Source organism: Arachis ipaensis, chromosome B08, assembly GCF_000816755.2.
Source record: "Arachis ipaensis cultivar K30076 chromosome B08, Araip1.1, whole genome shotgun sequence".
Taxonomy (NCBI): domain Eukaryota; kingdom Viridiplantae; phylum Streptophyta; class Magnoliopsida; order Fabales; family Fabaceae; genus Arachis; species Arachis ipaensis.
The window spans coordinates 105,122,573-105,135,613 of NC_029792.2; positions in this window are offsets into that span (position 1 = coordinate 105,122,573).

The window sequence follows — 13,041 nt, forward strand, 5'->3', positions numbered from 1 at the left end:
TTTATTCATTGTTCTAGAAATTTAATTTTTATAATAAATTTGTAGGGGATTTATTTGTAACATGCATATTAAAAGTTTGATTGAAAGTGAAAGAAGAATCAATTTACTTGATCAGAATACGATTTTGAAAACTAAACCCGTCATTCAACCGATAGAGATAGAGGTTCAAAGTTTTAACTGAAGTTGAATTAGATTGAACAAAATAATATATATTTATGTATAAAATATACATCTTTATAGAAAAAATTTGATTTTTTGTATTTTATTATTTTAAATCGGTTAATTGTTAAAATATCATACCAATACGACTAACTAATCGATTTTTTTGTTATTCCAGTTGAATCGGTCGGTTCTTAAAATTAGGGATGACAAAAAATTCACAACTGTGGATACCTGCGGGGATTACTCGTGACGGGACCCGTAAAATCTCCACAAGGACAGAGACTTGTCCCGCAAATAAATAGGCACGAGGATAGAGATTGAGGTACCCGCTCTACAGAGACCGCAAAAAAATCAAATGTTAAATATATTTTTTTTACAAGGTGCTTTAAAAATTGAATTTTGATGTAATTTTCTTGCCAGCATTATTAGAAAGACGAGATAGTTTTATCCTAACAAAAAAGATAATTTTACGTTAAGGATATTTTTTTCAGCACTTCTTATCAATTACCAACAAAACTTTTAAATAATGAAAAAATTTCTAGAGATCGAATTTTTATCTCATAGTTTATGTACTTATTAAATAATGTTGAGTTAAGAATTTAACTAACTTAATTTGATGATGACAAATATTATTTTATTGGGTTGTTTCTTGTTTCTTGTAACTTGTACCAGTGAGGTACCCCTTTCTTAGTTGGGTAAGCACTAAAAGGAATAGTAGGTATTAGCATAGCCAAGTCAAGTTAGGTTAGAACTTGAGAGGGAAATAATTGTGTCAATCTTGTGGAATTGGTGTATGTAATACTTTAACTATAGTGGAAATTCCACCATTGTTGTGGTGGAGATTGAATGTAGGTTGCATTGCACAAGACAAGTGAACCAGGATACATGATGGTGTCAGCTTCTCTCTTCCCTTCTATATTCTGTTTTTTGATATTCATGAGACAAAATAAAATTGTCTCATAAAGTTTCCGCTACTGAGTTCAAACAGATTTAGATTGAAAGTTTGCAAATTAAAGGGTTATTTCATTAAAGTAAAAGAAGGCCATAGATTCAACCCTCCCCCTTCTCTAAGCCTTCTACAACCTACAATTGGTATCTAGAGGCAAGGTCTCAAGAATTAAGCTTCACCGCTTGGAGCAAAGGTCTAATGCGAACAACTTGGGCTCAACCACAGTTGCCTATACTCTAACTGAAGGCCAGTCAAACAACAGGCCTCCCTTCTTCAATGGGAAGAACTATGCTTACTGAAAAGAGAGGGTGCGGATCTTCATCCAATCCATTAATTACAATATATGGAAGATTGTTGTAAGCGGCCCTAAGATTCCAACAAAAACAAGTGTTGATAGAGTGGTGACTCCAAAAGAAGAAATTGAATGGAATGATGACGACAAGAAGAAAATGGAGCTGAATGCTAAAGTGATCAACCTTTTTCACTGTGCTATCAGCTTTGAGGAGCACCGAAAGGTGTCTAGATGCAAGATAGCCAAAGAAATCTGGGAGAAACTTCAGGTTACACACGAAGGCACTAAACAGGTCAAAGAAACGAGAATTAATATGCTGCGAAAAGAGTACGAGATGTTTAATACGAAGGATGGAGAAAGCATTGATGAAGTGTTTGAGAGATTCTCAATAATAATCAACAACCTCGATGCTATGGGTACAAGCTACTCAGAACAAATCCTAGTGAGAAAACTCCTTATAAGCCTCACAAAAGAATGGGAAACAATAGCCACTGTCCTAGCCGAGAGTAATAACATAAGTCCCATAATCTATGATGAGCTGAGAGGAAAACTCCTTGCCTATGAAGCCACACACACAAACCCGGACTCAAAGAAAAAGGGAATAGCCCTTAAGTAAAAAATAGAATAAAAAGAGAGTGAGTTTAGTGATGATTTTTCAGATGATGAACTTGTGTGTTTTGCTAGGAGACACAGAAGGTTAATGAGGAACAAAGGCAAGCACAAGGGGTCAAGCTCAAAGGAGTACAAGAAGGACATGAGCAAGGTGACTTGTCACCACTGCAAGGAAGCTGGACATCTTAAGTACAACTGTCCAAAACTCAAAAAGGAGGATAAAGGAAAGAAAGAAAAGAAACGAGTACTCATGGCATCTTGGGAAGATCTTGAGAATGATTCGGATGAGGAAGAAGACTCCAAATGCAAAGCACAAATCTGCTTCATGGCTGGTGATGATCAACTTGATGAGGTAAATTACTATGACCTGTCCATAGATGATTTATATATTATAATTGATGATCTCACCCTAAATTCTTTAGAACTGTTGGAAAAATACAATAAATATAAATTTGAAAAAGAAATGTTGAAAGATAAAAATGATTTTTTGAGAGAAAAGGTGAAGGAAACCGAATGTGCTATGGATATTATTGAAGAAAATAGATTTCTGAAATCTGAACTTGAAAAACTAAAAAGAAAGCACATTATGGATCCTTCTTAAGAGCTTATTGCTGAAAATGAAAGATTAAATGAAATTATTAAGAGATTGAATAGTGATTTAGCTAAGTTTGCTCATAGTTCTAGTAACTTGGACAAACTACTTGCAAATCAAAGACCACTGTTTGAAAAATCTGGTTTAGGATATGTGACAAAAGATGATGCAGTTTTTGATAACTCCTCCACAAAATTCATGGCCTCTTCCTTAAAAATAAAATCCTTCATTAACAAATCTGGTCTGGGACAAGTTCCCACCTATGAAAAGGAATTTGAATATTCTTATTTTGAGGAAACTGAATCATCTTCAAGAACTGAACCTATATCAAACAAGGCGGGTCTGGGCTGTATTTCAACCAATGAGGTTACGTTAAAAAATCTCTCTTTTCAAAACAGAACCTCATTTTCAAAAGGCCCAAATGCTTTCAAAATTTTGGTTTGAATGCTTTTGCAAAAAGGAACAATAACAACAAAAATCAATTTGTCAAAAGAAATGCACATCTTCCAAAAACCAGAAAAACTCAAGTCCTTAATCATTTCCAGCATCAAAATTCGAATCATTTTCAACAACATGCATCAAGAAATCATTGCTTTAATTGTAAGAAAATTGGTCACTCTTACTCACAATGTTTCATTAAAAAAAGAAGAGTAGAAAACCAAATTTATAATGTTATTTGTATTTCAATACACTTGGGCAACCAAGGTAAATTAACTTCAAAGGATCCAAATTAATTTGGATACCTAAAGTTGATTGAAATCTTATGCAGATTTGCCTAGCATTCAAGAAAAATAAAGATATGTGGTACTTGGATAGTGGACGTTCTAGGCACATGACTGGAAGGTCAACCTTCTTCATCAAACTAAACAAGTATGATGGAGGTTTTGTGACCTTTGGAGATGATGGAAAAGGTAAAATAGTTCCAGTTGGAAAAGTAGGTAACAATCACTCTACTTTTATTGATGATGTCTTTTTGGTAAATAGTTTGAGGCATAATCTTTTGAGTATAAGTCAATTGTGTGATTTGGGTTATTTAGTGACTTTCAAAATATTAGAATATTGTGTTGTGAATGAAAATACAAATGAAGTACTATTCATTGCTAAGCATTGTGATAACGTATATGGACTTACTCTTGATGAATTAAAGGATCAAAATGTAGCTTGTTTTCATTATAAAGAATTTGAAAAGTGGCTATGGCACAAGAGATTGGGCCATGCTAGCATGTTTTAAATAAACAAGCTTGTCAAGAAAAAATTAGTAAGAGGTCTTCCTTTGATAAAATTTGACAAAGACATCACTTGTGATGCGTGTCAAATGGGAAAACAAACAAAGAGTTCATTTAAATAAAAGGAAGATATCTCTACTAAAAGACCACTTGAATTGCTACATATTGATTTATTTGGTCCAACAAAGACTCAAAGCTTAGGTGGTAAACATTATGGTTTAGTAATTGTGGATGACTACCCTAGGTTTGGTTGGGTTTTATTTCTTGCACACAAAAATGAAGCCTTCTTTGGCTTTTTAAATTCAAAATAAAAAGGATTTAAAGATCACCTCTATAAGAAGTGATCATGGAACCGAATTTGAAAACCATTTATTTGAATCCTTTTGTGAGAAATTTGGAGTATCACACTTCTCTTATCCAAGGACACCACAACAAAATAGTGTTGTGGAAAAAAGAAACAGAAGTATTCAAGAAATGACAAGAGCCATACTTTGTGAGAGTAATGTTTCAAAATTTCTTTGGGCTGAAGCAGTTAACACAGTCTGCCACATTTTGAATAGAACTATCCTAAGGAAATTTTTGAACAAAACACCTTATGAACTTTGGAAAGGTCACCCACCAAATTTAAATTACTTGCATATCTTTGGATGCAAATGTTTTGTTCTAAATAACAAAGATAATTTGGAAAATTTTGATCCAAAGGCATATGAGTACTTATTTGTAGGATACTCCACAAATAGTAAAGCATATAGAGTTTATCATCAAGATGCTAGAATAATAGAGGAGTCCATACATGTTACATTTTGTGACACTAACTTGGTTCAAAGTATTTTGGAAGATTGTGATGCAGAAAATCAGGTTCAAAAGGATGATGAAAATGACCAAAATCATGAAAATGAAAATTTTGCACAGAAGGAATCTGAAACTGCAGCTTCTGAAAATCCTGCACGAGACAATTCTGTTTTGTCTCGTGAATCTGGAGAAGATCCTGAAACCACCAGTTCCTTGAATCCCTTAGTGACTAAATCTGCTTCTAAGTCAACAAGACCTCATGAATGGAGATTCTTAAAGAACTATCCACAAGAGTTTATCATTGGGGATATATCACAAGGTGTCAAAACTCGTTCCTTTACTAGAAGAGCAAACAAAAAAAACAAACATTACTTTTCTATCTCAAATGGAGCCACAAAGCATCAAGGAAGCTCTTGATGACCCATCTTGGGTAAAGGCAATGGAGGAAGAGCTTCATGAGTTTGAAAAGAACCAAGTTTGGACATTAGTTCCTAAGCCAAATGACAAGAAAGTGACCAGCACCAAGTGGATATTTTGGAACAAGCTAGGAGAAGATGGTAGCATTGCTAGAAACAAAGCAAGACTAGTGGCACAAGGATATGACCAAGAAGAGAGAATAGACTTTGATGAATCCTTTGTCCCTGTTGCCCGAATGGAAGCCATAAGACTTCTTCTAGCTCATGCTACTTATTGTGGTTTCAAATTGTATTAAATGGATGTGAAATGTGCATTCTTGAATGGTGTGATAGATAGAGAAGTGTATGTGACACAACCACCTGGTTTTAAAAATAAGGAATTTTCTAACTATGTTTTCAAACTATCAAAAGCTCTCTATGGTTTAAGGCAAGCTCCTAGAGCTTGGTATGAGAGACTTAGTTCTTTTCTTTTGAAAAATGATTTTCAAAGAGGCACCACAGACACTACTCTATTTATTCAGAATTCTAATGATTCTTTTATTCTAGTCCAAATTTATGTTGATGACATTATTTTTGGATCAGCCAATGAATCCCTTTGTACTGAATTTGGAAAACTCATGACAAGTGAATTTGACATGAGCATGATGGGTGGTGCACGAATCCCCACGCTTCGTACAACTAAACTCGCAAGTGCACTAGGTCGTCCAAGTAATACCTAAGTGAGTTAGGGTCGATCCCACGAGGATTGTGGTTTGAAGCAAGCTATGGTTATCTTGCAGGTCTTAGTCAGACGGATAGGAATTTGTTATTGGATTTCGAAGATGGAATTACAAGGTTTGATTATAAGAATAAGGAGATGGTTAAGGCTTGGAGTTGCTTTGTCCTTCTGGATTAACTCTGGTCTTACTGTCTTCTTCAATTGTGAATGATTTCGTCTATGGCAGGCTGTATGTGATTGACGCTAGTTTGAGCAGCCGCCAATACTCATCCAGATTTGAACCCCAGGGTTAGTGCGGATCCGTTCTGATTGAGGGTGAAGCTCCTGCAGTTTATTCTCCTTGGTGATCTTACTTAAAAATCCTACTCAAAACTTCACATACAAGGTCAGATCTTCTGAATCAGAGAATTTTGTACCTTGGGTTCTAGCCTCTACCACAGAGACCCTAATCTCCCTATACCTCGGCTGAACTGGTGTCTCGAGAAGTCCCCAACGAAGTCGTGGATTAGCCGTCTAAGAGATGTATAATCAAGTTGGTGGTTTATCATTGTCCGATGAAAGACGCACTCTGAACAATATAGAATGTGATAACCTTATGCAAGTTCAACGCATTCATATTGATGAAGAACGAAGATACATCTTAGAAGAGAGAATCAAACACAGATTAAAAAGAAACAATAATACTTTTATTAATCCATAAAACTCAACAGGGCTCCTCCCCTCAACCTAGGAGGTTTAAAAACTCATACTGATAGAAAATACAATGTGAAAAACGAAATTATGGTAAAGGATGGGCGAAGATCCTTGACAAAGAGTGATCTTCTACTTTAAATACTAAACTAATGACTAGTAAGAGTAAAACAGTCTTTTTAGTGCTAAAATCCACTTCTGGGGCCCACTTAGTGAGTGTTTGGGCTGAGCTTTGATGAGATCCACGTGCTATGAGGCCTCTAGGGTGTTGAATGCTGGCTAGGGGGTTCTCTTTGGGCATTTGGATGCTGGTCTCTGCCTTGTGGGCGCTGGACGCCTGGAAGGGGGCAGGGAGCTGGCGTTGGATGCCAGTTTTGGGCATTCTAATCTGAAGCAAAGTATGGACTATTATACATTGCTGGAAAGCTCTGGAAGTCATCTTTCCATAGTCATTGAGAATGCTCTATTTGGACTTCTGTAGCTCTAGAAAAGCCTTTCCGAGTGCAAGGAAGTCAGATCCGGACAGCATCTGCAGTGCTTTCTTTGTCTTTGAATCAGACTTTTGCTTCAGCTCCTCAATTTCAGCTAAAAAATACCTGAAATTGTACAAAAATACACAAAATCATAGTAAAATCAAAAAATGTGAATTTAACACTAAAACCTATAAAAACTTAATAAAAACTAAACAAAATATACTAAAAACTATATGAAAGTAATGCCAAAAAACGTATAAAATATCCGCTCACCAATGGGTGAACTTAATTTTTTTCCTTGGGCTTCAAATTAGACAAACTGAAAAAGATATTTTTATTCATCAAGAGAAGTATTCCAAGGAACTAGTTAAGACATTTTGTATGGAAAATGCCAAACCCATGGAAACTCCCATGCACCCTAGAAAAGGGAAAACTGAGAAAGATGTTGATGAAACTAGGTATAGAAGAATGATTGGATCTCTTATGTACCTAACTTCCTCTAGATTTGACATTGTACAAAGTGTTGGAATGTGTTCTAGATTCCAATCAAAACCAAAAGAATCACATCTTTCTGCGGTTAAAAGGATCATTAGGTATATTCATGGCACATCCAATTTTGGTTTATGGTATCCTAAGATTGATAATTTTTTTGCAGTTAGTTATTGTGATGCAGATTTTGTTGGAGATGGAGTTGATAGAAGGAGCACATCAGGCATTTTTTGCTTCCTTGGAAAGTCTCTAAACGTATGGTCAAGTAAGAAACAGTCCACAGTGGCTTTATCCACAGCAGAGGCTGAGTATATAGCTGCTTCTTCTTACTGTTCTCAGCTTATTTGGTTGAAAACTCAACTCACTGATTATAAATTAAATGCTGAAAATATTTTTTTGCTGTGTGATAACATGAGGGCCATAAATATTTCAAAAAATTCTGTTTTGTACTCTAGAACTAAACATATTGAAGTGAGATTTTACTCAATAAGAGAACAAGTTCAAAAGGGGAATATTAGCATTCAAATTGTTAAATCAGAGGATCAATTAGCATATATTTTTACCAAACCACTAGCTGAAGACATATTCTGCATGCTTAGGACTAATCTAGGGATTTTAAGTCATGATTCATTGTTTGCGCATTGCTGATGTGTTTGTTGAAGTTTTTGTCTTACAGGTTGGGATGAGACAATTCTGGGCAAATGAAGAACCATCTTTCTGAACTTTATTTTCTGGGCTTTTATGCACGTGCTGAATCATCTGGGCCAACCCTAAAATTCAGATTCTGAGTGGTCCAACATGTTTCCTTAAAACACTACCATCTCTGGGCCAATGAGTGTTACATACAATGGTCTAATATGTTTCCTTAAATCCATGTTTTCTTTTATCTTTATTTTAATTTTATTCTTTTTGTCTTTGAGTGAAAAAGTTTTATTTAAATCATTTTTTTAATATTTAATTGATTTTATATTAAAACACTTTTTCATGATGTCAAGCATTTTCAAGGTCAAATCATATATGATGCAGTTGCATGTTTCAAGAAACCTTTTTTCATGGTGCGGTTACCAACCTTCAATCTTCTCTCTTCATAACTCCTTCCTCGAATCCTTTGGTTTCTTCTACCACTACCTATAGTGCTTCTCTTCGTTCAAAACCAAGGTCCATCCAAATGACGAAGAAAACTGTTCTTCAGAAACCTCCTCAAAACCTTCCACATGCTCTCAGACAGAACCTTTACTCCATCCCCTTCTCCTCCTATTTCTCCTCCTCGCACTAACCCTATGGCTCGCACAAAGAATCCCTCAAGGATTCCATCTTCTTCCAAGCCAACCGCGACTCCTAGTGCTCCTCCTAGCGCTCCATCCAAGCTAAGCACTTCGAAAGGGAAGCGCCTTGCTGCTGAGGAACCTGCATCCAAACCTACCAGACCTAAACCTAGGTCTGTTCCCACTCGTCCTCAGAGAGATAAAACTCGTGTCCCTCTTAAGTCTGTTAAAGAGCCTTCTATTGATCCTTTTGCACACAAATCACACTCCATGACCTCCTACTCAGACTATAACCCACACCATTTTAGATTAGCCATGAATAATAATTTTTATAAAGGAGTTATTACTCATCACACCTTGTGTCCCAATTTTCTTGTTAATTTATCCAATCTGAAAAAGAAAGGTTTTCCTTTTGCTGAAAATTTTGAATTTCTAGACTAGAATCATATTTTTAAAATAAAAAAACCAATTTATCTAGTGTTAGTCAAGGAGTTCTATGCTAATATGACATATCATGAGGGCAGTATTCATTCCTATGTCAAAGGCCGTGACATTATCTTAAATAATGAAACTATCAGTGATTCCTTGAAATATAATGATGTGGGTGCTTGTGCTTACACTTTGGATAAGTGGGATGAAGGGGGTAGGTCTCTCCTTCAGTGAATATATTTTGCCTATGTATGTGATTAATGTGAACATATTTCTCTGATTGATGGCATCACTCCTACTCACAAAGCCCTGGGTTATGAACGTACTCAATTGCATCGCATAGTGAACCATGTCATCCTTCCTCAGAGTGGCTCATATCAAAGGGTGTCTTACACAGATACTCTAGTTTTGTATGCTATTCTCTCAAAAACAAAAATCTCTTTTGCTTATTTAATGGTAAGGTATATGTTTGATTCTGTTAGAAGTGAAAAGGATAAAGCTCTTCCTTATAGCATGTTCTTAACCTGTATCTTTGAACATTTTGGTGTTGACTTGTCAAATGAGACATATAAAAATAGACATTCATATCTAAAAGGAGATGGTTCAGTAAAATAGCAGAAAAAGGGACCCACTCGTTTTGAAATGGTGGTTCTTGATGATGATGATGATGATTTCATTCCTGAGGAATCTCCCCCTCCATCCACCACGGGAACTTCAACCTCCACTGGACACAAAACTGATTTGTATGAAGTTGTTAAGGATGTGGTGCAGGAATTTGTTTCTCAATCCAACCATCTGATTGCAATAAGCAAAGAAAAGAGGAAACTTGCTATGAAACATGAGAACTTTCTCAGAAAATCAAGAGATAGAGTGGTAATTTACATGAAGTTCATTGACAATCTCGAAGAGGATGACAATGCTGCCTCTGATCCTAAAGAAGATGTTGATTCTGAAGAGGATGGTTCGGATGCCTAAAATTATCTCATGTTGCTGCTGCATTTTGTTCAATTTTTGTCTCATAAAAACTATCGTTGTTTATTTTTGAACTACTCTTTGTCTATTTCGGATGACTGTAATACTTTAAAAAGCTGTTGCACTTAATTCTAGTTACTTGCTGGTTTTGGACTTTGAACTAATATTTTGTTGCAGGTTTTGGTTCACTTTTGTTCCACCCTTGATGACAAAAGGGGGAGTAGTAGCATACATATGAATTTGCTAATTTTGTTCAAATCTTGCTACTGCAGTGATTTTTTTTGGCATGTGAATTTGAATTTGCTTTACATGATATGTTGCTGTTTTCTCTTTGTTAGTCTTGACGCCTTGTTTTGTTTGGTATTGGGCTAGATTTATCCAGCTGGTTGTATATTATCCCTTAGCTAAGTTAAATTGTGTATAGCATATATTTGTGTTCTCTATAAGAATATGTAAACAGGAAAGAAGAGAAGAGTACAAATTTAGGGAGAGTAACACAAAAGGAAATGACATCACTCAAAGGGAAGTTTCTTAACTTTATCCAAATTCAATTCCTCTTGATCTATATTACAATTATGTTTGTCATTAAGAGAGATATTGTTGAGTTAAAAATTTAACTAACTTAATTTGATGATGACAAATATTATTTTATTGGATTAATCACCCAATTAGGTTTGATTGCATTTGATTAGTGATGTAGGCCAAATTTAAAAGAAACAACAGCCTAGATACAAGAAAACAAAAACCATTACTGGTGGGTTGTCTAAACAAAGAAATCCCAAAGAAAACAAAGCAAAGAATTCAGCTGGGCTGATTTAATCAAATCCAACCCAAGCCCAAGCTTCTCACTCAAGCAAATCCTTCCAAGCTGATCCTCCAAAGTCAATGTTCACCTTTCATTTGGTCAGACTCAGAAAAGAGAGAGAGCTTCGTTCCTCTTGGTCATTTCATCAAAGAAGAAAGAAAGAGAAAGCTTAATAAAAAATGGCAAAGGTCTAGTCACCCAAATCCAATAATCTTAGGCTAAGTCAAAAGTTAAAGGTGATTTATTTCCTTTTGCATGCATTTTACTTTTTTCCCTTCTTCTTCAACTCCCTGCTACTCCAATTTGGGATAAATGGAGAAAGTGATTTTTGATAATCACTGCTATGAATCAAAGGCCAAAATTATTTCTTGGGGACAAAGTTGTAGCTCAAGGGTTCAGATCTGAGTTTACCATTGAACATCTTTTATCTTTGATATTTTGATGTATTCGGTCAAGCAAAAAGGGTCGAGTCTATTCCAAAATCCCTAAATTAAGGATTAATGAAAGGAAGTGAAAAGGTAAGTTGGTGAAGCACACGGCTCGAGGAGTTGACTTGGAAGAGAGCAACTCAACAACAAGAAAAGAGATACAAAAGAAAAATCTTCATCTTTCTGAAGATAAGGAGAGAGAACCAGGATTTGAAGTTTTTGTGTTTTGAAAAGTTTTCTCTGAAGAGTTCATCAACTTGGATAGTGCTCTCTAGTTAAAGAAGTATTCCACCAGAATAAGGAACTAAATAAGAGTCAAGTGAATCCAGTTCAACCTATAGCTACTGAGACTGTTGAAGCATCAATCTCCTTCATATTTTACAGATTGTAATTTTTATTTTTAATGTATATCTTTTTGTAATTTCTTGAGTGGTAAAAGGCAAAAGAGAAAGATCAAGAAAAAGCCAATGAGTGTTAAAAGGCTGAGTGATACACTTGAGTGAAAAGCTTAGAGTGATTTCAGATTTCTTTGGGTTGTTTCTTGTGTCTTGTATCTTGTACCAGTGAGGTACCCCTTTCTTAATTGAGTAAGCACTAAGAGGGAATAGTTAGGTATTAGCATAGTCGAGTCAAATTAGGTTAGAACTTGAGAGGGAAAGGATTGTATCAATCCTATGGAATTAGTGTATGTAATACTTTAACTATAGTAGAAATTCCACCACTGTTGTGGTGGAGACTGGATGTAGGTTGCATTACACAAGGCAACTGAACCAGGATACATGATGGTGTCAGCTTCTCTCTTCCCTTCTCTGTTCTGTTTTCTAATATTCATGAGATAAAATAAAATTGTCTCATAAAATTTTTGCTACTGAGTTTAAACAGATTCAGATTGAAAGTTTGTAAATTAAAGAGTTATTTCATTAAAGTAAATGAAGGCCATAGATTCAACCCCCTTCTCTAAGCCTTCTACAACCTACAAATAATTATTTGAATATTCTTACAAAATTTTTGGATTAAATACATAAGCAATTTGTATACAAAAGTCGTTTTTGTTATTTATATAAAAAATTGTTTTTGGTTTTTTTTATTATATTTTATATTTTTAAAGATATTTTTTTGTTGTCAGAAGTGAAGGTCATTTTTATCAATATTTCAGTAAATCAGATGCAATTTTAGTAGTTTAGAAAAAAAGAAAAATGAATATTAGAACTGGTGAATTGGATTCTAAACCTATTCAGATAAGGTTTTTAACCGTTTCTGCAATAGATCCGTAAAAAATTGGTCTAAACTACATTAAATCGGTCAAACTCGGCTTGAACTGAACTATGCTGGATCGTGGAACGCAATAGTCTTTTGAATTAATCCAAAAATTGGTTCAACCGTGATTTGATCCATAGACCTTCTTCAAGGCTACACGTTAGTCTTCCACTAAGCTAGAATGTTACTAGTCGAATCGTTTGACCCAATAATAATTAAATAAATATATAAATTAAAATTTAAATAACACAATAAAAATTTAATTTTGATGTACTATATTTAATTAATTAGATCAGTAAAAATAATTATTTTTATATTAATGACGTGAATAGTCACTCAAAAGAAAATATGTAATTAGACAACTGTAACACATTTAATACTATTTGTAAATCAAAATTAAATTATAAAAATAAATAAATACAATATTATTATTAAAGAATAGAAATAATATTTTACATAATTTAAGTTTTGTTA